The 25,773-nt window shown below is 49.5% G+C and overlaps 1 protein-coding gene across 1 annotated transcript in view; it reads right to left on the bottom strand.

The window, feature by feature from the left end:
* Positions 1 to 25,773, bottom strand: part of LOC119379432 (structural maintenance of chromosomes protein 3) — a 661,154-nt gene that overhangs the window by 95,470 nt on the left and 539,911 nt on the right. The window lies entirely within an intron of this gene.

Genomic DNA, 25,773 nt, shown 5'->3' with positions numbered 1-25,773 from the left:
GCGCACTCGTGAAAGTCGCTCAGACAGAAAGTTCGACAACATTCCGCATGCATGTGATGTTGCCAGATGCCCGAATGGTGCACGCCGGCAGTACAGTGTGCTAGAAGGGGGTAGTGTGCTCTCTGCCCTATGCTACGCAGGTGGCGCTCTGAAGCCACTCATGTCGCCGGTAATGGGAGCCGCTAGGGGCGCTGCTGCAGTTTCCTCTTCAAGTTTCCCGTGCTGCTACCCTTCTGCCGTTGCCGCTCTCTTGCTTGACACGTGCTAAATGAGGTGGCAAGTCGATTGGTTTTTGGTGCTATTGAGAAGTTCAGTGGTTTACATCAACAACCGCGGTATTCATTTTCCGCCGACGTGCTCATGCTAAGGTATGCTAAGCAAGTATGCCTACTAGCGGCACAATCACTGTATCGCGCCTGGGTGCCAAACTGGTTATAGCCGTGTGAAGACTAAGACTCAAGACTAAGAAAAAAGAATACAGAGGTGAGGAACCTGCACAGCGAGGATGCAGTGTGCGAATTGCATTTTGAGCTGCATTATGTAATCAGGGACTACATTCATATAATTGATGGCAAAGAGATAGCATTCCTCGTGGTAGACCAACGCTGTCGGCAGACGCTGTTCCGACGATCCTTCCGAATCACCCCGCGTACCTTAGCAAAAGGACACCCAAACCCTGCAGCAACAAAAGTTGATTAATTTTGTTTTCCATTGTTTTCCGGTACTTTACTGCAATTCGACATCATGCGAAGAAACGACTGTTGTGTCGGAAAAAGTTGGCACGTTTTTCTGCAACAAGCCTCACAATGCCCACTGCAAGGTGTATATCAGGTGGAGATTTGTTGAACAACATTGTTTGAGTTGCCAGGAAGAAGCAGAAAGCCTACTCGAAAAATGCCTTCACAGCAGATATACGTTCTTGTTATGTAAATGTTTTTTTTATTTTCGAAAGTCTGCCCTTAGGCATAATAATTACTGATTCAGAAATACACATACATATTTGCTTCGTGTATGAAGTACAGTAATGAGTGGTGGTGAGCTCCACTAATCCAGCAGTCAAGGTCGGGTGGTCAGCCAGGCCTGAGGCCTGTTTCACGTAGGTGACGACGACGGCTTAATTGTAGATCCTTGCAAGTCCACAACATTGTTCGTTCAGCGTCAATCAAGACCACCTCGGCAGGCGACGCGGAAGAAGCCGCCATCGCACTCGCATCGGGGCTACCTGATTGCGATGTCATAATTAGCGACTCTAAGACAGCTATCCGGAACTTCAGTAGTGGTTATATTACCAATACCGCACATTCCTTACTCGTCGCTCACCCACCACAAAACAACATCGCCCTAGTCTGGACTCCAGCACATCAAGGACTCCGAGGAAACGAAATGGCTCGTGCAGCTGCTCGAGGATTCACAGACCGAGTGGCCGCAAATGTGCGCCAACCTCTAGGGCCCAATAACTCCTCACAAGACCCCCATAAAGACTCGCTGATCACATTTCACGAAATTTGCACACATTAAAGACACCAACGCTTTACATATCCACCTCTTTCCCTGCCTAGCACGCGCCAGAGAGAAATATTGTGGCGGCAACTACAAACTCGCACATTTCTTACACCGCGAACTCTGCACTTATTTTTTCCTGCCACATACCCGTCACCCAAATGTCGCTTCTGCCCTGTCCAGATAGCAGATCTCTCGCATATCATGTGGCAATGTCCCATGAAATCTCCCGCCTGCACTCTCAAACCATTAATTAGTAGTGAGGAGCTGTGGGAGACTGCCCTGCGCAGCTCCGATCCCACTCTCCAGGACAGAGTCCTGAGGTGGGCTGAGGAGATAGCGGAGGCCTACCACGACTGGTAGTCTGACGTTATGCCACACGAAGTGGTGACGGACGCTTACTGGGACTGGATTACAGACCTCCCTCTCTCCCCTCCGGCTCCTCCCCTTTCTTAAAAAGGGAAATAAAGTTTCTTCACTCACTCACCGCGGCCCATATGTAAATGTTGTTGTTGAAAGAAAAGTTGACATTATGTACTGCCACACCATTTTCGAACAGAAATTTGTAATATTTGTGGAATCTAAACAGTTCCTAGAGTGTTTTTCTTTTGGTGGATGTCTTATGTGTAATCTTTACGCCAATGCTGTTCATAAAGAAATTAAACTGCAGAAAGTAAAAATCAGATTTGAAAATCTGATTTAGCAATTCGCCCTCACAATAGGAAAGTTTTGCTCGAATGTATCCATTTTTACTTTAACAGCTGCAAATGCGCTTGTTTGAAATTTCAAGGAACTAATTTTCTACAAATAAAACGCATTTTGTGGATGCCTTTTATTATCTTTCTGACAACGTGCACATTCACGTGCATGTGAAGCGTTTTCTTATGCGAAAAGCGCACCGTCGTTCGTAATTAGACTGGTGATGTTCCGTCAACTTCGGTCACCGCCAACGCTTGGCAGGCGTCGAGCATTTCTTCAAGGTGCGTGCAACGTTCGAAAATGCCTGATAGAGCTATGCGTAAACAGGCGCAAACATCCCGCTCCGCCAAGCTATAAGCTGATTAATTTGTTGTCAAGCCATCACTTAACGGCGGCTTTCAGGGAGGCAGCCAACATCTCTCCAGCTAGCACTGCGATCATAGCGGTAGCGTGTTTCTTTGGCATTAAACGAGAAAAGTGAATACGTTTGGACAGAATTCCGACAGTATGGATAGCAAGCACTTGTCTATAATTACACAGTCCGCTAAAATAACCTGCAAAGCCCGCCTAGCGTAGCCGCGAAACTTGTAAAACCGCATAACATTTCAAGAGGAAATGCTAGTGGCGCCATCACTCGGAGGTAACATGAGGTGCCTCAGGCGGCGCATGTGTCTGAGCCCACTACCCCTATTCTAGTACACTGTACCGCCAGTGCGCACAGCTGCGCAGTAAAGGCAGGCAACGCTGGGCACTGCAACAGTGAAGTGAGGAACACTGCTTTCAGGTGGGTGATTTGAAGTGCGCTAATGCAATGCGGACCACTAAACTGTGATTTTATTTCAAAATACAGTAGAATCCCGCTGTTACGTTCCTCACTGCTGCGTTTTCCCGGCTGTTACGTCGTTTTCCGCCGGTCCCGGCATAGCTCCCATAGGATACAATGTATTGGGAACCCCGCTGTTACGTCGTAACTGTCGGACCGTTCCCGTATGATACGTCGCGAAGTGCGCTCGGAGCGGACCGAGTGACTACCGAAGAGAGCGGCTATGGTGCATTTTCACGCAGCTTGGCCTGGTTTGACCGTAATATTAGCCGCATGAGAGGCGCAAGCAATAGGATCTTTCAATTGATGCAAACAAAAGCATGGCCTTCGAGATTCGCATTGCAAAGATGGCGTCTATGACGTAATTGCTCGCAAAAGCAAGGCCTTCGAGATTGGCATTTACTATTGACAAAAGCATAGCCTTTGAAATTTGCATTGCACAAACATGGCGTCTATGACGTAATTGCTTGCGAAAGCAAGGCCTTCGAGATTGGCATTCACTGCCATCGCGTTGGCGTAGACTCATCATCATCGTTATTTGTCGGAGGACGGGAGGAGTTCGAGCTGGTTGGAGCTCGCATGGTCGTGCGCGCGGTTCGCGGTCGGACTCGCCGCGCTGGTCGTGATTGCGTGTGCTTCGTTCTTTCATGCTTACAGCTGTTGGTATTAAAAAAATCACATACGTTGATTACATTTTGCGGATGAGGCCATCCCCAGCTCCGCGTTTCTATCCATCGACTAGATCGCGGCTGAGCGCGCCAATTTTCGCGCTGCTCGTAAGCATTGAAATAAAATTCTGTACCACTAAATATTTTGTCGTTTTTCCTGTTTTTCGGCTCTTACGTTTCCCGTCTCTTACATTTATTTCCTACGGTCCCTTCAAAAACGTATCAGCGGGGTTCTACTGTAAGCACTTCCTTGGCACAAAAGAAGCACTATGAGGTTTCTGGACCACTATTTCAACAATCAACGTGTCAATTTAAGGGGGGACACGGCTTTCGTATCCCGCAAAATGGCAAAAAAAATCGATTTTTTGAAAATCACATTTTCAGTTTCCGTAGCCCTTTTTCTATCTGATTCCACAATATCTTCACTGAAAACCACCTAGAAGTGCTTTAAAAAATTTGTTGCGCATGCTGAGGTGGCGTTATTGTGGAGATCGCAAAAAAACAGTGCTTTTAAAAAAATTCTAGCTCCACAATGGTACAACCGGGCGCCGCCATTTTGAGCTCGTCGCAAAGAGCATTTCTTCGTTTTCAAATTCCCCGCCTCAGCTGGCTCCTCCCTTCGAAAACAAGCGCACAAAAAGCAAATCTCTGAAGGTCGTTTCGAGGCTTCCCATTGGATGCGTCTGCCATGTTGCTCCAGCACGCCTCACCATTGGTTCGATGCTCGGTCTGAGAGGACAGTCGTCTGCTGCTTATGTGTTACCTGATGTTACGAATGTCGAAAATCGCGCTACTTATAGGTTGTATTCACTGAGGACATGCCCACACTGGCGCGCTGGCTGATGGGAAGGGCGTGAGCTGCTTTCGCTTCTGTCGGCCATGATCCTGGCCACTTTGTGAAGCTCTTTTGGTGCGTGTGGATGTTCTCTGCCCCAGTTCGCGAAGCAGCAGCTGACCATGTTCAGTTGCAGTGTCTGAAATCATGGTAAATTGCGCCGTCTATTGACGTAGCAATAGGTCACGGCGAACAAAACAGCGTCAACTTTTATGGACTTCGTTCAGCCATCTACAACCAACGGAAGAATTGTTAGAAAGGTGTTGTACCGAGTGGTATTCCGCATTGTTCGCTCTCACATCAACAAAAGTTGGACTAACTAAGAAGTGTGCAGCGCTCATTTCACTGCAGGTGAGTACCAATTTAGGTTCCAAATGTTACACTTGACGCATTTTATGCTTCAGAGCGTCTGTGTTTGTTGTCCCGTCACCACGCCGCTGGGAGAAGGGAAGTTAAATTTCTGGTTGGCTGGGTGTTTACGTTTGCATAGCCGAATTTTTATTGTTGTAAACGACACTAATACATAATGTCAGCGTGCACTGGCGCAGTTGCATTTTTTCACTCCGCTTGCGACGTCTCACCTGTAAAACGATCGCTCTGAGATTTGCCTCGCTGACTGCTCCTCACATCAAGAGGCGGCGCTGGTGTACTACAAGGTCTGTAATTACACTTATATTACTCACTTGCAGGAAAGCCATCGCCTATTTCGTGTACGAGACAAACCCCAACTGCGCACGAAGCCTTCGGGAGGCTACGAAAGCAACCCTAAAGAATCCTTGATGTGAAAAATTTTCACCCTCGGCACACGCTCGACATCGAAGTGCAACTCGTCCATGCAGGAACAGTGGTTCAACACTGCCACAAAGCTTGAATTTTCCCACGTAGTGTTCCCTTGCCGTCTTGTCCAAGCTTTTGCGCATATGCGCTCAAACTGATTAAAGGCATACCGCCCATCACTTCGCAGCGTCTTCAACCGCGTTCGTCGAGGTTTATGCTGCGGTAGTTGCTAGTAAACAGCAAGAATTTCTGTCCTATAAGGGCAGCACCTGTCAAATCCCAGATAAAGCAAAACACACATTGTGGGACACTACGGCACAGCGCCATACAGTGGCCAGGACATGGCGGACCGACCGACGGACGGCGTCACCATAGTTGCTAGCGCTGCTCACAGCATCGTGGTGACGTCTTGTGAATACAACCTACGAGGGCGGTCCGATAAGTACTTAGCCTCACCGCGAGAGTGCAACGCTATCGCATGAGACATATACCGAGGTTGAGTACGCTCTCTTAGAGGGACACATGCAAAGGTCCAGTCGAATCGGGCTCGCGGTTTTGTTTTGGCCGCTTGAGAAAGCAGGTGATTTTCGTGTGTCCGTTAAAAACGGGAAAAGAGCAATATCGGTTGGTGATTCGATTCTTGTTTTTGGAAGAGAAATCGCGCAGCGAAATCAAAGAGCGACTGCATGCCGTCTACGGTGAGTCTTCTCCTTCGATGGCAACCGTCAAAAATTGGTTCAACGAGTTTAAACCTGGTCGCACGTCGGTTTTTGATGAGCCTCGCCCAGGGGCCCCGCAAACGGCTACCACGGCCGATAACGTGGCAAAAATCCACGACCTCGTATTGGCAGACCGCCGACTGAAGATGCGCGAGGTAGCTGAGACAGTAGGCATCTCGAAAGACCGCGTGGATTATATCCTGCATGAAATTTTGGGCATGAGAAAGCGGTCGGCGCGATGGGTGCCGCGTTTGCTCACTCCGGACAACAAGCGCGTCCGTGAGACCACATCAGAGCAGTGTTTGAAGCTGTTTAAGCGTAATCCGAAGGGGTTCCTGCGTCGTTTTGTGACCGTCGACGAAACATGGCTCCACTGGTACCACCAGAGACCAAAGAACAGTCGAAACAGTGGACTGCACCCGGAGAACCTGCTCCGAAGAAGGTGAAGACTGTCGCATCGGCCGGAAAGGTGATGGCCGCCATTTTCTGGGATTCTCAAGGTGTGATCTTCGTCGACTACCTTGAGAAGGGTAAAACGATGACAGGACCTTACTACGCCGAATTTCTGGGCCGATTCGATGCCAAATTGTGAAAAAAACGGCCACATTTGGTGAAAAAAAAGGTGCTCTTCCACCATGACAACGCGCCAGCTCACACCTGGGCCATCGCCACGGCCAAGTTGGTCGAACTGGGCTACGAAGTGGTGTCCCATCCATCGTATTCTCCAGATTAGGCCCCGAGTGATCTCTTCTTGTTTCCCAACTTGAAAAAGTCACTCGCCGGACAAAAATTTGAGTCGAATGAAGAAGTTATCGCCGCCACAGAAGCCTGCTTTGCAGCTCAGGAGAAAACGTATTTTTTTGACGGGATCAAGAAGTTGGAGGATCGCTGGGTCAAGTGTATAGAGTTGAAAGGGGACGATGTTGAGAATTAAATCGATACCATTCCAATATTTTCGTTTTTCTTTTGAAGGCTAAGTACTTATCGGACCGCCCTCGTATAGTGACACGTTCACTCTCGTTCTGTGTGCACGGGTGGACGATAATTTAGAATATGATTACCCTGTAGTTTGACAGCTGCAAGCGGAAGCGCAGTCCTCAATGTACGATAGACGATGGCGTGCCGCGCTCGTTGCGAACATCGCAGATGCGCGTCTCGGGTAGAAGTTCAGCTTGTTAGCACTTAGTACTCCGTGACGAATAGCTTCGCGGGACTACTCTTTGTACCCGTGATCGAACATGACGTGCTTTGAAACATCGGGCACTGCGGCCACGCACACCGCGACCGAGCTTGCTGCTCGGAGTCGTGGCTAGGCCTAACTCCGCTCACAGCGCTGGTTTACGAGACGAATCCGAACTTTGCGGGGGAGGACAACGTGCTAGCGGACAAGCCGCACTGTGCTTCGTCGCAAGCAAGAAATCGCATCGTCCGCTGGCTCCTCGAAAGTGCGGATGGCCATTTTACGCATCGGCAGCGGACCTCCCGGCCAAGCTTGTCGCGCATTGACCGCTCGGAACAGCAGCTAGCAATTTCGCGCGTCGGCGCGGCAAAATGCGAGACCAAGCATGCACCGATTTTTCGTCGTCGCGGCTAGGAGCACTGTGCATTGTCACCGAATGCCGGCAGCCAGCATATCGTGCGCCGACTTCCCGGACCCCGCGGCCAAGTACGTCAGCTTGAAAGAAAGCGCTGGTGATGCAATTTAGGCACGCTTGTATTCGTGCTTGGTATTGCCACTAGCTCTGATGAATATTCTAAAATAACGAAAGCCTCGCAAATTACCGTTTCCGCGATCGAGTGGATGATGAAACGCATCACAGGTGAGGTTTGCAAATGAGCGTGGCCTGTGTGAAGCAGGGAGTTGAATTTATATCTGACCAACTCGAGTTATTTGAATAAACTGCTCAGATATTTGATCCCAGAAATGTTTGCAATAAGTGTGCCAATTTTCATCAAAACCTACGAAGGCATAAGAAAGTTGGTACTGAATGCCACATCCCCCAAAATTTTATTCAGAAGGTCACTGGAAAGAATGACCTCCGGTACACATCCATTGTTTGTGATGGAGACAATGATACTTCCCCGACTCTTTCTGAAGAAAAAACATACGGATTTATTCCATTGGCTAATGAAGACTGTATAAATCATGTCAAAAAGAGGATGGGTACAGCTCTGCCAACACCTGTATCAAGAAGCAAGAAGGCTCAACCACTAGGAGGATAGGGCGGCCTGACTCAAGACCTGATTAAAGACTGACTAATTAATTATTATGGTATGGCTATCCGTGACAAAACTGACGTTTATGACATGCAAAAAGGCCATAATGGCAACACTCTATCACATCACCTCGAGAGATGAAGAACTGCACCATGAATTCTGCCCACTTGGGTCCCTGAGCTGGTGCAAATACCGTGCTGCAGAAGCTGAAGGCAAGGCTCCACCACTACACACGTATAAATTGGCAGCACCGCATTGCTGCCACTCTACCAAAACTAAACCACCCTCAGCTTATCGGCTGTTGCAATAAATAAAAAAAAAAACCATGCGGGCGAGAGTCTTCATTCGGTAGTTTGGTCAATTCTACAGGAAGAGCTAAATGCTTCACTGATTGCCGCTGAAACAGCTGTCAGTGAGGTAGTCTACAAGTATAATACTGGCACTCTCCATGCTTATTGAGAGTTTTGTGCATCACTTGGCCCGAAGCCTGGAAAGCACTCCATTCGCAGAGCTGCAGAGAAGAATGCCATACGGGAAAAAAAGGCATCAAAAGTGCACCAAAGCAAGCACCAAATACTCTTAGAGACCTTGCATCACTAAGGACGCCAAAAACAATGATCCTGGTGCATTCTAGACCACTGGACGCAAGGTGAAACTTCGAGAGCTGTTTTCTCAAAAGTGCCTTTTCGCCTGCCTGCCGAGTTTGCGCAGCCATTTTCTTCGTAACCGTTTGGCCTATTTTGACTCCGTTTCTTTTGTCATGTTTCTTAGACTACAATGAATGTCGTGACATTCTTTTTTTCTAATTTTGACTCTTTGTAATTTTACGATGTGACTGGTCGTTCACCCCAAGAGCGTGCCTGATTTGAAGGTAGCAAAAAGAACTGCAATACAAGAATATTGTGTTGCAAAAAAAATAAATAAATACAGAATGTCACGACACTCAGCGTGCATTTATCTATGCAAGGAATATTCACTTAGCCTTCAGTGCATTATTTAAACTCTCCAAGCATTGCACAAAGTGCTATGCTTGGAGAGTGCTTGAAGAAGTTAAAATTTAATTGAATAAAAAGTTGTGAAGATATCACTCAAACTTTTTTGGAAGCATAAGGGAGACATGCTGAATATTTGTGCCAATTTTCACCCACATCTGTTAAGTTATAAGAAAGTTGGTTTTCCAAAGCCACTTCCCCCCTTAATATTTGCCTTTAGTGTCCCTTTAAGAGCCCAGTATCAGGCAAGGGTGATAACAAGCAGTGAGATTGTTAAAAGCGCAACAAACTTAAACTGGAAGAGGGTAATAAGCATAATTATACATAGAGAGAATTTCATGATTGAAGAGATGCAGTGCAATTAATAGTAGCATAATGGGATGATTATACAATGCAATAACAACGTGCAGAACCATTCAAAATAAATATAACAAATACATGACAGACTTCAAAAGTGACGAAGAATGAGACATATCAAACAGCATGAAAATCATGAGATATCGTGAAAAAAATAGGCGTGTTTCAAATCACGATAGTTCTGTGACAATGCCACCAGGTGCCACCATATTGGATAATGGGCTTGTCAGAAAGCACATTTCTCAGTCTTTCTGGGGGTGGCTCCAGCGTATTTTTAGAGCGCAGCTCTCAGACATTCAGCGCCGTCGCCACTGCCGCATTGCCGTCAATGGCGCAACCAATAGACATGAAAAAAAATAAAATGAGGAAAAAAAAAAACACCCAGGATCGAATGGAATTTGAATCCGGGCCCTCTGCATGGCAGTCGAGTATTCTACCACAGAGCCATGCTGGGTTTTTTTTCTTTATTTTTGGTGTTGTTTATTGCCTTGCATACAAGATTTTTCACATACTCGCCAAAAATACAAGAAAATAGCAGTACAACTACAAAGTGCCATGAAGAACCGTCCGCTCTGAGCTGACTACTTATCAAAACTTTGGCACGCGTAACAATGATCAGAGCCAAGCTGCTGTTCGAAACTCATTTGCAAAGGGACCCTATAGATGTATGTTTGTAAACAGGGGTAGGCGCCGTCAACATAATGAGGCGCTTGTAGCGACGTCGCAGCGCGTAGGGTCCACCCAGCCCAAAGCTCACCACCGCCCTCTATGATCATGTGACAACAGGCACAGCAACTGCAAAGCTGCCTCCGAGCATCGTGTGTCGGGGCGCCTCCCACGTGTTTACAAGGGGCGGCCAGGCGGCCGCGACAGAGGAATTTTTCGCGGCCCCAACAGGGACTACGAAATGAACATTCATTTCACCTGCACTTTGTGAACTGGTTCACGGCGGCGCTGCCCTCCGGCATTCGTTTCATGAGTTCAACATGGCGGCGTCGGCACCGCGGTATTCGTTTAAAAAAAGTGCAGCCATCGTGCAAAGCTAGTGCACAAATTCCCTGCACTTACTCGTGAGGTAGTGCCGAGTCCGTGCAGCACAAGATGGCTGGTATCGCAGCAGACGACACAGCTGACTGCATTCGTGGCTATTTTAATGGTGCCCAACAAATACGTCAGAACGTTTTCCGGTAGTTTGAAATGCCAGGCAACTTAAGCGGCGGCGACTTTTACAAATAACAATCTCCACAACTCGCAAGACAGCCGACCGTAGGAGAGAGCTTGCACATCTGCACTCTCGTGTTCGTTTCGGCATCTCGTTGCTGCTGCACTTTCTCAAACGTTCCCTGCACGACGGCGGCACCCTGACGGCACCACCATGCACCAGTTCAGGTAGTGCAGGGTGAATCGAATGGACATATAAAAACTATGTTGACGTGCAACTCTACCTCTGATAACCTCAACATAACATCAGGTATCTTTACACCACAAATGTGACCGATACGCGAAACGCCATCGACGTTGCTGTAGCCTAGGTCACACGTGTACATTTACTGCGATAGCAATTGGACACTCTCGGCGGATTTTTGCTGTCACCGTCGCCGTCACGTCCCGGATATGTACATATATGTATATATATTAAAAAGGCACAAAGAAAAATAAAGGAGAAGAAAAAATTCCGAAGCACCCGACCGGGGATTCGAATCAGCGACCCCTCGCTCCCCAGCGCGCTCCGTTAGACAACTCAACCGCAGGCCATGCATGCGTCGGCGAAATGGCAGCGAGCTATTTATATTGTTAGTGGGTCTAATCTATAGAGAAAGAGTAGCAGTGACAACAATAACGGAATAGGATGGAAGAGAAGAATCACGTGCAGTACTGGCTGACACATGCCGTCCAGTTCCTTACGAATAAAGCTCTCTTACAAACCCCGTAACAATATTGCCACGCCCACTTCTTCTTTTATTTTGATGTGTTCGAGCTTGACCAGCAAGGAGGCTTATCAACGCTCAACGCTGGCCGCGAAGCAGTGTTCGAGAAGCTTCACGATTTTAGTAGATTGTTTTGTTAAGATTGCGCACCGCACGCGAATGTTCCAGCTTTGTCGAGAGATAACGCCGCCACCAGTGATATTGCTGGAAAGTTCCATAGCGCCTGTATAAAAGGCGACGCGCTTGACCGCTTGTCAGTTGATCGACGGACGACGCCCTGTTCGCCGCTATCATTGTACAGCGTGTATTGCTGTAGTTCTAGTTCTCAGTTTCTCGGCCACAAGTTCGGCCAAATAAACAGTTTCATCTCGGACGTGCTGACTGTTGTCTTCGTCGACGTCACGACCACATGACAATATACACCATTTACTGCTGGTGGTACGTGTTGTGTCGTACGACCCCTCGTGGCATGCAGAAACACCAGTGCAGTAAAGGTCCCTGTACATGCCACTGGGTGGAGCTGGGTCTCCCCTATGCCTCTTTGCTATCACCAATTCGGCGTGGCCATGCCGGTCATGTGACCCGTGCCTCGCGGGCCTCGCGGACCAATAGCCATTCTTCCCCCTCCTTAAAAACCACCTTAAATAAACGCGGGAGGGCAGTCTCCCGTCAGTGTCGCCGGAACTAGGTCTCTGCGTCGTCACTTTACGCGCCCTCCCGTTGTTCGGCCTCTCCGTTGGCCCGCCGCGGGTTACGCCGCACTCCTGCCCTACACAACACATGGCGACGAGGTAGTTGAACCGCTACACTACTACGACAGGCGACGCCAGGAAGAGCACAATGTACGTGACATTACGCTACGAGTCACATTTTCTGCTGCGCGTCGGTGCTAGCCTTCCTGCACGCTACAAGCACTACAAGGGCGTCGGCCTGAAATTCCTTTGTTCCTGCTTCGGCTACTGAACGACGCCACTTCCATTCTGCTTGGGCCTACTGCTACCTGCACGCATGGCGGCCCTCTTTGCGAACCTTCCTCCGTTCCACAACGTTCCCGGCAAGCCTCCTATTCCATGGCATTTATGGAGAAAAATTTTCCAGGCTCACCTGAAAGCGGCCGGTGGAGGCGGCTGGGAAGATGAGCGACGTGCATCGGCGCTCCTCTGCGTGCTCGGCATCGAGGGACAACGCAAATGCTTCGCGGCGCAGGAGCAGCTCGAAGCACAAGGCGGCCCAAATGCTACACACACGGCCAGTACACCGACGGCGTCGGACTCGGGCACGGTGTCGACAGATGCGGCGACGACGGAGTACGACACGTTGCTACAATTCCTGGACGGGCTTTTTGCCAAGACAACGAACGTGCTAGCCGAGCGGCACGTTTTCACAAGCCGCAAACAAGTGCCCGGCGAAACGTTTCTTGCCTTCGTCACCACGCTCAAAGAAAAGGCCCTGTCATGCAAGTTCAGAGCTACGTACGACGGCAGAGTGCGGGACCAAGTAATTCATGGGGTCGCCAACGTGCATGTCAGAGCCAAGTTGCTGTCCTGTGGGGAAGCCCTCATGCTGCAAAGGGCAGAAGAAATTGCACGCAACTGGGAGGCGCTACAGAAAGCCAACGCAGCGTTTCAAGAAAACGAGCAGCTACTCGGCTCACACTCCGGTTACGGCGGCAGCATCCAGTGCGTCGCAGCGGCTCAAAATGGCTGGTCGGCTGCTTCGTTGCTCCCTCATGCAACTCATCATGGCGGCGGCTTCCCTCACAACGCGAGTGGCCGCGTCCAAGATGGCTGCGCGGGCTCGACGGTAGAGGTACAGCACTGCGTTCGCTGCCAGCAAGTACAACAGCTTACGCCCAAGCCTCAGGTCGGTCCATGTTTTCGCTGCGGCAAGTTAGGGCATTTGGCGACTTCCAGAAATTGTCCGGCCAAAAACAAAACTTGCCAATTTTGCCGCATCAAGGGGCATTTCGCGGCAGTCTGCCGTAAACGACAGGCGTCGGTGCAGGAAGTTGCCTCCGTCCAAGACGCTGACTCCGGCACTGCCACAGTCCTGTCCGTGCAAGCTGCGCCGACTAGCCCAAGGGACTTGCGCATCCCTGTTGTCGTCGGAGGACATAGCCACATGTCATTGCTGGTGGACACCGGAGCCACTGCATCGTTAATGACCAAGGACTTCGACATGCTTTTCGCTTCGAAGGACCGACTGATCCAAACGTCCATCCAACTGCAGAATTTTTCAAAGCACCGCATACCGGTCCTAGGGTATTTCCGGACGGACTTGCAGCACCGTGGCAAGCACGCCTTTGTCACCTTCTACGTGACAGCACACGGCACGTCACTGCTGGGGCTCGACGCCATCCAGCAGTTGGGACTCCTGATCGACAGCGCAACGTTGGCGTGTCGTCTGGCTACACCAGTTTCCTCGCAGCTTCCTGCAGGTGTACCTCCGGGGTTCGAGCACCTGCCTGGCCGGGCTAAGAGGCGGCAGCACATCGTGCGAGTGTCAGCCAAGCTGTGTCGGCTGCCTCTGGTGCTATGGCAGCAGGACGCCAGCGAGCTGCGCCGGCTCCGGAACGACAATGTCATCGTCGACGGCCGCGGTCGACGGCTGCATTCAAGATTGCACATCAACAACCAGGTGTTGCCTACGCAGGCCATTCGCGATGGCCCTGCTGTCCAGTGCCACTCTGCACCTGCTGAGGTGCAGCCTCAAATTCCTGCAGCCCAGGATCGTCACTTGGGGCCTCGGGAGGAGAGTCCTGGGCATTCTTCCTTCCCGCCGGCAAATGTGCAGCAACCCATCAACGACCGCTTAAGGACGCAATTTCTGCCAGGGGGAGACGATGTTGTGTCGTACGACCCCTCGTGGCACGCGGAAACACCAGTGCAGTAAAGGTCCCCGTACATGCCACTGGGTGGAGCTGGGTCTCCCCTGGACATGTGGAAAATAGGGATGAGTACGAAATCAGCACTGGAGACCTACCAAACTTTCAAGCAAGAAATTGCGAAGGAAAAGATCTACGATAATTCTCGGGGTAGTTCTCTGCTGTTTGAGGCCAGGACGGGAGTATTGCAGACCAAGACGTATCGAGCCAAATAGGAAGGAATAGACACGTTATGTAGTGCGTGTGGAGAGGAGGAGGAAACGGCTGAACACTTGATACTGGTCTGTAAAGGGCTTCACTCTATAGTTCAAGAAAATGACGCAGAATTGTTCAAAGCATTGGGGTTTAGGGACAGTAAAGGTAAAATAGACTTTAAGCGGGTTGAAATACCCAGGAGGAGGTTATCTGATTGGTGGCTACAATCAGGGTGCGAGTGAAAATTCCTTCATCTACGGAGGAAGTGCTAGTACATACATAGTGCTAGTATTTAACTGTATTACGGCTAGGTGGCGTGAGCCGCTGCCCGATCTAAAGGGTGCAGCCTTATCCATCCATCCATCCATCCATCCATCCTCTTTGCTATCATCGCCAATCCGGCGCGGCCATGCCGGTCATGTGACCCGTGCCTCGCGGACCAATAGCCATTCTTCCCCCTCCTTAAAAACCACCTGCAATAAACGCGGGAGGGCAGTCTCCCGTCAGTCTCTCCGAAGCTTGGTCTCTGCGTCGTCACTTTACGCGCCCTCCCATCATTTGGCCTCTCCGTCGGCCCGCCGCGGGTTACGCCACGCTCCTGCCCTACACAACAGTATGCAGATCTCGGAGGAGCTTGAGCATGGTTTCTATCACGCAACGCTCCTTCATTTTCCTTCAATCTGAAAACTGCCCTTGAGACGCACATGAAAAAGTGGCCCCTTTCTGTACCCACTCGTGACCTGGAACGAAAAAAAAAAAAAAAAAAGAACACCGGGCACACCTTACGTCAGACGCCCTCGTGTAGCAGGAGACGCAGAGGGGTCACTCCAAGCGCCACAGTTTAAAAGAAAATCTAAAGAATATCTAAAAGCGTCTGATCAGCACCTGCCAAGTTGGTCTGATTTTCCATTATCGACACTTGCAGCGCGTTTCTCAAGCACAACGACGTAACAACCGTGACAGTTGTTAGTTCACGCTCGTCCTGTACCTGTGTGTTCTTCTTGGGCGTCCTCCTTTGTGTTTCAGCGGCGCAGTGCGAGTATCAAGCTGCTTGTCGTTCTGTGTGGGACATTCTTGCTATTGCATTCACTGCTTCACCCTTGCGGCGAAACTGACTTTTTTAATTTATTAAATAATGCAAGAACGGACCTCCTAGCACAGCAAGATGCCATTTGCCGTGGTATAAAAATGCGCGGAGTAAAATTACGAACAGGTCCGTAATCGTTACAGTAAATATTAGCACAAAAACAAATTTGCCGGGTTAGTTACTCATTCAAACGTGAATGGCGATATCGGTGACACTTTAACCAGCGATACAGCATCAATATTGCATTAAGCAATTGCAACATGCCATGGACAAGGCTGCTACATATCCATCAGGTTCGCCATGGCGAACCTGACAGATATGGAGATATGCAACCGCGCGTCACGGCTCCACCCGTACACTGAAATCGAGACCGCCTACAGCCCTTAAACAGACTCAGAACACTTCACGCTTGCAGTTTGCCTGTGGAGTCTGACAGACATGGAAATCTCTTAATGTGTATCGCAGCCAGAACAGCCGTGTCCAATGCACTGGTGTTACGTGTGTTATCGCAGCCACATACAACTTGAAAACCACAGCCAAAGTTGTGCTTTCATTCGATGCTGCATTACAGGGACACTAAAGGAAAATAACAATTTATGTCAGAGTGAAAGGTGAATGTTTGAGAATGCCTAAAGCATTATCAACAGCAGTGCTCTACTAATCGAGAAATTAAGGTAAATCTAGGACACAATATGCGCCACCAGTGGAACATGTTGGAATGAGCCCGATGACATCAAGAGTCTTGAGTACAATTAATCACTCGTACTCGAACTACTTAAAATAAAAAAATAACATTCAGTACAGTACAAGACGTAATAAAATGCTGCTTGTGCATTTCTGCTTCTTTCATGGAAAAAAACTCAAGGAGAACGGTGCGGGTGGTTCAAAAGTTCCGTTTTCGCCGCGCTCCTCTTCGCTCGCGTCTCAGGGGTAGTTTTGTTATCACGTACTGTTGCACGTGATTTGCACGCTCATAAAAGTCGCTCCAACTGAAACTTCGACAAAATGCCACGTCCCTGTTATGTTTCAGGATGCCTGAGTGGTGTGCGCCATTTGAGCAACAACAGCTGCAGCAAAGCAACAGACATGACATTCCAATGGGTGCTGCAAATAAACCCACGCCGAAGTGACTGAGTGCCATACCTCTGCGACAGTGTGTTAAAACAACCAAGAAATATGCGTGTGTGTAGGCAGGCAGGCAGGCAGGCAGGCAGGCAGGCAGGCAGGCAGGCAGGCAGGCAGGCAGGCAGACAGATAGAAATGGCCAAAGTGCCTGAGGTTTGCAAGGAAATGCTTCACATTTAATAATTACCAGTCATCACAAAATGCTAATTGCGCAACAAATGTGTGGTTTAATGCTTCCCACCCACTCCAAAGTGCTCAGCCATAATTCTTCATAGTCATCAGCCACATGCAGCATCAAGGAATTGCACATAATAGCTCACAGATGTGTAGCGGGTACCTCGCTTATTCGCAGAAAGACGAACAACGGTGTAGTAAGTGCTGTCCTACTTCACAAAAATTATGATTTATGGTGTACTGGATACCTACGGAAAGCCAAAACTTCAAACACAGTTGGCCTTGCCCCAACATGAAGCTGCGCTCAGAATTCGCATTAGGCAGTATCGTAATCGTCGGTGAATTTTTACAGTATTAGGATATTGCTCTTTTGAGATGGTATTGAGCACCATGTAAACAGCTAGGGTGCTTCAATATGCTGAGAGACTCATCAGTCATTTTAAATAACCAGAAAGCAATGTATCGAAACCAAAACCGGAATGGGTTGCTGTTACAGCATAGCTACAATGACGTTGTGGAAAATGATAAACGCAGCCAGCCAGAAAAGTAAAAGTAGAAGAAGAGGTAAAAAACATTCTTGGCCAATCCCCCAGTGTGGGTATGAGCCATGTGTAGAGGCACATCATCATCATCATCAACGTTCTATCATGGCCACATGAGGCTCCTGGCTCAGTTTTTTTGTACCCACTAATATCGTAGCATCTACATTTTGGTGCCAAAAACCCACGTGCGGACACGCCTTCCATCTACGCACTGCGACCAGGAATCTACCCTCACTTCGCGTCGCGGGCGGCGAGGAATAAACAGATCGTGGATGCAAAAATCAGCGTTGGTACGACGACTTCGGCCAGCAGCAATGTTCACCCAATCGATCGTCTCAAAGGCAAGCTATCTGCACGACGCGCGCAGAACACGAAGATAATTAAGGAAACGCGACACTTGCTTGACTCCGCTAATGTCGAAATTGCGAAGCTTGCAGCTGTATAGGAACGACTCTCGGCTAGCAAGGACGAGCTCTCTCAGATTGACGAGCTATATGGGGAGTATATTCCGACAGAAAATATCGAACAGGAGTATAGGCTTCTCAAGCAACGCTAAGCGGCGCTGCTGCTCTTGACAGGCAGCGCCATCTCTGGCAGAAAGCTAGAAACTGGGGTGTCAGCAGCGCGCGTTTTCCCTTCTCTCCACCGCCCTCCCTGCGGCTACAGCGCGCGATGTGGCCTCCTTCCTGCTCCACCGATTCATGCTGCGTCACAGTCCACCCCAGGAGCTGCTCAGTGATCGAGGCCGTGTCTTCTTGTCGGAAGTAGTCGAAGCTATTCTCAAAGAGTGCAACGTTGTTCACCGCAAAACTACTGCTTACCATCCGCAGACGAATGGCCTCACCGAACGCTTTAACCGCACGCTCGGCGACATGCTCTCGATGTATGTCGCCGCCGACCACACAAATTGGGATGCCATTCTGCCCTTCGTTACGTACGCCTACAATACCGCCCCTCAGAGCACTACTGGTTTCTCACCCTTTTTCTTATTGTATGGCAGGCACCCGTCGCACACAATCGACACAATCCTTCCCTACAAGCCGGATCCATCTGATTGCGCGCCTATTTCTTACACAGCCAGGCTTGCTGAAGAGTGTCGCGAGCTTGCAAAGGCCTTTACAACGCACGAACAAGAGCGGCAGAAGAGCCTTCGCGGTGGCACCACCACTTCTGAGTCCACGTTCCTCCCCGGAGCGCTCGTATGGCTCTCGGTCCCTACCACTGCAACCGGCCTTTCTTCAAAACTACTGCCGAAATACGAAGGCCCCTACCGTATCGTCGAACGCACATCCCCGGTCAACTACCTGATCGAACCCATAGAACCAACTTCGGACATGCGCCGTCGAGGGCGCGACATTGTCAACGTGGAGCGCCTGAAGCCCTACCACGACCCCCTCATAGTGACAAGTTGCTAGGTCGCCAGGCGGCTCCCTTTTCGTACCCGGGGTAATTGTAGCGAAGCGATCGAACTTGATAATGGGTCGTCCTCTCGAACACCTCCTAGTGGGTCGCCCTCTTCGGCTCTTTTCGAAGAGAACGCAACTCGCGCTGAGAGTCGGCCCCGCCTTGACTGTCGCTGTTGAGTATCGTCGCCGCTAATAAACCTCTTTATAGGTTGAACATTACAGGGACCTATTAGTCATAAGACCCTTTTGGACTGTGGAACTCATCTCCTTGTTAGCGTCTTACGTGTTGATGCAGCAGAAGAGGAATCGACAGCAGAAATACTACAGTCCTACTGGCAACTGGAGTCTATGGCCATTACTGACTCCAGCTAATGTCTCTCTGACCGGAACCTTCAACAGTTTAAGGAGACCGTTAGGAAGTCTGACGGCCGGTAGTCGGTGGCATTACCATGGAAAGAAGATTGCAAGCATCTTCTAGGTGACAATCGTGACACAGCAATCAACCGGCTTTACAAGCTCATCAAAAGACTCTCTCAGCATGGTGGCTTAACAGAGAAATATGACACGACGATACGTCAATACTTGCAAATGGGACATGCTGAAGTGGTGCCGGAACGAAACACTGATAATACCGTGTACTATATGCCACATCGCAAGGTTGTACGAGAAGACTCGCTCACCACGAAATTGTTAGTGTTCGACGCGTCATCGCATGTCAAAGGAAACATGTCACTCAACGACTGTTTGGACAAAGGAACCAACCTGAATCCGGATATGCTTCAAGTGTTGCTTCGTCTTTGATGCTACCCGATAGCCATCAACGCCGACATCGAGAAAGCTTTCCTGCAGATAGAAATACAGGAACCGAATCGAGATGCCTTTTGGTTTATGTGGTTTGAGAATGTGCGCCGTGGTGAAAACGACAGCATAGTCGAATGGCAAATGACACGTGTGCCATTTGGATCGACATCAAGCCCTGTTCTGCTGATGGCAACAATACATCCCCACCTGGACAACGTAGATGGAGAGCAAAGAACACTGGCCTCAACACTGAAGCAGAGTTTCTACATGGACGACTTGCTGATAGGAGCCGACAGTTTTGACGAAGGCTTAGACATGTACAACAAGGCAAGGTCGATCTTGGAAGACGCTGCGATGAACCTGCGGAAGTGGAAGACAAATGACACTCAACTCCAGGAAGTTTTCTCAAACAACGAAGAGTGTCTGGAAGGATTTGACAATACTTCAGTAATGGTTCTAGGTATGCTCTGGAACACCGAAGATGATTATATGGCAGGTTCTTCAAAGTCTGTCAAGCAGTTCCTGCTTTCGGGGAAGGAGAACATGAAGCGGACCATCTTAAGAACAGCTTCCAGGATATTCGACCCTCTCGGTGTTCTTTCGCCTTTCACGGTAACAGTGATGTGATTGACTGAAGCTGTTTTGGAGCAGGTTTTTGGAGCAGCAAAAAGTGCATTTTGGAGCAGGAAAAGGGACTTTTGGAGCAGCCAAAAACGTGCTCTGGAGCAGAGAAAACTGCTTTTGGAGCAGCTAAAAGCTCACTGCAAAGTAGAAAAAGGGACCGTGTGAAGCAAAACAGTTAACTAAGGAGGAGCTCTTTTGAAATTAAAAGTTCTGTCCAATAATGGGTGTTTGCATAACACCACTGGATCACCGAGCAGCCCCGTAAGTGTAAACATTGACGTTGCGGTCTTATCGGGCCCGTAGCATTTTGATGGAGGGGATATTTTACCAAAAATAATGGAAATCAGTGTTTTTATCAAATAGTGAAGGTCTCCAGCACTTGCCCCCCCCCCGAAAAATATTCCTGGCTACGGGCCTGGGTCTTATAATGGCTTAGAGTGGCCAAAGAAACAACGCAGGTAGGGTTTCTCAACTACAGTAGAATCTCGGTGATACGAATCTGAAGGGGGAGCGACAATATTCGTATCGCCCGAAATTTCGTATCATCAAAAAACCAGCCAAATCTGTTTCCAAACAACGATATACGCACAAAACATTTATTTCTGTCAAAAGAACTCGCGTATGCCTTTATGGAACACACGTGAACGGACCAATAAGGGACGGCGCAGCTGGCTGCCGCGAAAGCGTGCGTCAAAGCTTCGCTTGAGGCCAACTGAAAACTAAGTGCCAACGTCCGCTCCACCATAGTGACAAGCGAAGATCGACACGAACCCCAAAAACCCCGAAAGGCTTCGTGCCTTTTTTTATGACTATATTGCCTTTAATCTATCGCTGCGGTAGCCGCGTACCTTCGGTGCTCATAGTGCTCGTAGTCGCTATCGATGATCGCGTTGATAGTGACCGTGGTTTCGTGCGCAGCGGTTGCTGCAAACGGTAGTTCCGTTTTCAATTCGTGTGCGCTGGCCGCGCACGTGCCTTCAAAACTACGTCGTTTGTTGCTATCTACGATCGCATCTGCCGCGGTTTTGTCCGCAGCGTTTGTGGAAAGCAGCGTCGCTTTGACTGGGTGAGCGTTGGACGCGCGTGCACTTTCGGAGTTCCGTCAATTTTGTCGTCGCCATACATGATCGTGTCAAGAGAGACCGCGGTTTCGTCCTCGGTGGTTGTGGCAAACGATAACCACAGTTCTGACTGTGTGTGAGCTGGGCGCACGGGTATTTCCGAAGCGTCCAGTATTCTGCTCTCGGCCGTTGCTCGACGGATTCGGTACCAACCCATGAAACGCATAACCTCTAGAAAACATCTTTAAAACGTTTAAAACCTCTATAAACCTCTATAAAACGTTTTATAAAGGTTTCGTGTTACGTGGGAAAGTTGGTAGCACCCGCCGCGACGCGGAAAAGTGTTCGGAACATCCGAATTTCGGCCCATTCGACACAGTGGAATTCGGCTGGGGAATTTTACGAATTCCGATCAGCCGGTTACGTTTACATCAATGCCTCCTAAATTGGTTTCCTATGGGTTCGCAAAAAGCCTGGATCGATTGGGTTGGACTTTTCAATGTAGATAGATCACGCACAGAAATTTTGATGTCCGGGAGATTTTCCTGCCAACCGTACACACGTAAGAAAAGGTCGAAATCAGGGAGTCTCCCGGATTTTGGCATGTATGCACTATAGGAGGCTTTCGTTCGTTTGCAGGAAAACTGTTTAGCGATTTCGGAGTCCGTGAACATCCTCGGAAATAGATGTGGCCGTATCTGCCCAAGAGTCTCTCTGCACGAACCACGCGGTCGCCCGAGAGCGTTGCTGAACACTGCGAGAAGTCCAAATACGTCTGACACGCAGGTTTTTGCGGAGTTTTCAGTACACCTGCTGAATCCCGGTGCTGCTTCGTGGCCTCAATGTGCCTCTTGCTTGTAACATGTCGTTTTATCGCTGCAAAACCATGCTGTACGTAGTTAATGGTCTGACTGCAGACAATGTAAAATCCACTGCCATCGCTGCCTTGGCGACGCCAAGATGATATAGTGTCACCATTTTCGTCCATCTTGTTCAGGATGTCAACAATGAACTTGGTGGAACGACCTGAGGCTCTGAGACGGCGCGACACGAACAATTCGAAAAGCAATTCCCCTCAAGAAACGTGCAGCGATACGTTTTTTGCTAATGACGGAATAGTCTTTGTTGCTAGCCGTTCCACAGCGAACCTATATAGTTTTCCACGAGTTTTGCTCCCCGAATGGAGTCGCGTTCCGTGAAAATCCTCAAACAACACGAAGCTGCCAATTAACTGCGCCAGTTCACGGCTGGTGCGAAGCTTGTCCGCCATCTTGCCAGCTTCTCGGTTTGCGATAATCGCGGTTAGGAGACTAACTGCTGTTATGTCTGCCCTGTAGCTACCCCTAACCGTGGTTAGCCGTAACCGTAGTCAGCTTAACCACGGTTAAGGGTATAATGGTTTGAGCAGCGGAACGTAAAAAAAAGGAAATGGTTTGAGCAGCGGAACGTAAAAAAAAGGGGTAAAAAGATGGCAGACAAGGACGTCGCTGTACTGACAACTGAAATTTTATTTCTATGTCTGCGGCGGTGCGGTCACAACAGCTCGCGGCGAGCCGCTCCTTCCAAGGTGCATTTTTGGTGGGTCACGCCAGTTTACAACAGTCTGGAGGGGATTATGTCGGCCCCCAAAAGCCTGAGCAAGCCAAACCAGCGCTTAACGAGCCTTCGCACCAATCAGCGTCCGGTCATGTCCTCCAGAAAGCACCGGGCGGCGTGCCGCGAAAAATGATGCACGAACCCATTCCTCTCGCAGCACGAAAATTCCGCCGCACGGCAGCTTCAGAGTCTCACGTTTTGCCGGCGCATGTTTTGACGCTAGTGAGCTTATCGTTTGGCGCAGATTTGGCGCAGAAAAGCGGAGATGTAGCAGGATGTAGCAGGTTTCACGTCTTGGCGCAGTTTGGCGCAATTGGCGCAGCTATCACATCACTGCGGTAACTGCGAAAATCCTATTCCAGAAGCTATGGTTGTTACGGACACCACGGGATTCCAAGTTACCTATGGAAATTGAGAAGGCGTGGAAAGAATGGTGTTCTGAAGTTGCTCAGCTACAAGATACCACGCTACGTCATGAGTCATCCAAAAGCAGAAATCACCATGACGCTAGTCCAAGGGCTTCTGGAGCATGCGCATACCTTAGAACAGTGGACCTCAATGGCCGTTGTGGTACGAAGATCATCGTGGCAAAGTCTCCCGTGGCACCCATAAAATCCTTGAAAACGCCAAAGTTGGAACTAATGCGTTCAATTGTAGGAGTGAGACTACTAAAATACCTCAGGAAGTCATGGGACACCGTACAGTTCTCAAATATCATGTAGTGAGACTCTACACTTATACTGAGCTGGATTCGTGCCCAGCAAGATAAACTCGGCCCTTTTGTGAGAAACAGAGTGGCTGAGATAGCCGACTGTACAGACAGACATCAATGGCATTATTGTCCTGGAGAGGAGAACCCATCTCATTATCTTACGCTGGGGGTTATCAGCAGCAGTGCTTCGAGAAAGCCTCAACTTGTGGAACGGCCCAGAATGGTTGCTTCAGCCCAAAACCACTTGGCCGGTCAAACCTAATCCGGTTGGCGTTCCAGAAAACGACAATGAACAAGAAATTCCACAGTCAGTGGAATTTCTTGTCGTTGTCGTTTCTTCGAGTTGTCGATGAATTCGCCCTCGCGCTGCCAATTGCTAGCTTCCTGGTTAGCTCAATTGGTAGAGCGACCGTCCCGGAAAGGCGTTGGTCCCAGGTTCGAACCCCGGATGAGGACGAATTTTTTGGCGACTAAGAGGCTTTCTTTCAGAGAAATCCGTATGGATTTCCGTGTGGCTTCGTGCTACAAATAGGTGGTTGTCTATTTTCCCTTTCTTAACCCTTCCGCCACCTTGCGGGATTCCGCAGAACTGATTTTCAAGACAGAACTACTACTACACACACGAGAACCACTTGAAGATGTCATAAACATCAAGAAGTATAGCAGCTTGACCAAGCTTCTTCGTGTTACAGCGTTAGTTACCAGATTTGTGGAAAGAACATGGCACACATGAGAACCACATACGGAGCCTATTGCCGCAGAAGAGCTGAATTAGGCCGAGAAGTTCTGGACAATAAGAGCTCAGCGAGAAGCTTTCTCTCAAGAAATGGAGCAACTGTCCAATGGACTCGAGATCTCAAGACTGTCTACTCTTCATGACCCGCATCCATTTTTGGATACAGAAGGACAACTTCATCTTCGTGGGTGCCTACAAAGAGTGCAACTCTCAGCTCAAGAAAAACATCCACCGATTTTGCCTCAGGACCATGACTTCACGAGAGCATAGTCGAGTAGAACTTTAGAAGGCAGCGGCATTTTCCCCTCAAAGGCAGATGTACACGAGCCTCCACCAATAGGCACGCACTTCAGGTGACGTCATGAGCCGGACGGCCAGTGACCCCGCCGATGGAGAATACGGCCACTCATGCCGTGTGTGCCAATGTGTGTAACTTCGTGGGGCCAAGCCTCCCGGGCTCATGCAGCCGATCAACAGCCAACAACCTCGGCAAGTCGCGGCCTGTGACATTATGGGACCTTTCCCAAGAAGCCGGAGAGGCCACGTTTTTCTCCTGGCTGTCACAGATCACTTCCCAAAGTGGGTTGAGTTGTTTCCCCTTCAGAAATTAACAGCACGCACAATCTGGGCCAAATTGACCGAGGTCTTTACCCGCTTTGGCTTTCCAGCGGAGTTGATTACGGAAAATGCATCCTATTTCACGGTCAAGGTGTTCGTGGATGCGTGTGCTGCTTTTGGCATTAAGCACCGCAAGACAACCACGTACCACCCACAGGCCAACCCGAGTGAGCGGATAAACCGAAACCTCAAGCCCTTGCTGTCAGCCTTTCCGCAACAACACAGGGATTGGAATGCCTGTTTTAACGAGATAGGCTTCTTCTTGCGGTCCACAGTGAACCATTCAACCGGGTACACGCCCATTTTCCTCAACTTCGGGAGAGAGCTGCCTAAGCCCATGGACCACATTCTACAGGGCGGCAGCAGGGCGTGCGCCACGAAAGCTGGCCTGTCTGGCTACGCGGTGGAACTGCGCTTACAGATGGACGCAGCCCTCGACCTGGCGCGTTCGAAGCTGACAAAAGTTCGAGCTGGACAGAAGGCTCAAAATGACCGATCACATCGGGAAGTGCACTACGATGTCAGCGTCCTCGTCCTCAGGTACAATCACGTCTTCAGTGACGCCACCAAAGGCATCTCTGCCTCCCTGTCGGCCAAGTGGTTGGACGTACACTGAGTGCAGACCAAAGTGTCGCCTCTGGTGTACAAGCTGGCTGACTCCCAAGGGAGGCAAGTCGGCGGTACAGTTAACGTCTCC

The sequence above is a fragment of the Rhipicephalus sanguineus genome, chromosome 1 (assembly GCF_013339695.2).
Source record: "Rhipicephalus sanguineus isolate Rsan-2018 chromosome 1, BIME_Rsan_1.4, whole genome shotgun sequence".
Taxonomy (NCBI): domain Eukaryota; kingdom Metazoa; phylum Arthropoda; class Arachnida; order Ixodida; family Ixodidae; genus Rhipicephalus; species Rhipicephalus sanguineus.
Note: the sequence above shows the minus strand (reverse complement) of the source record. Positions and strands in the feature narration are given on the sequence as shown.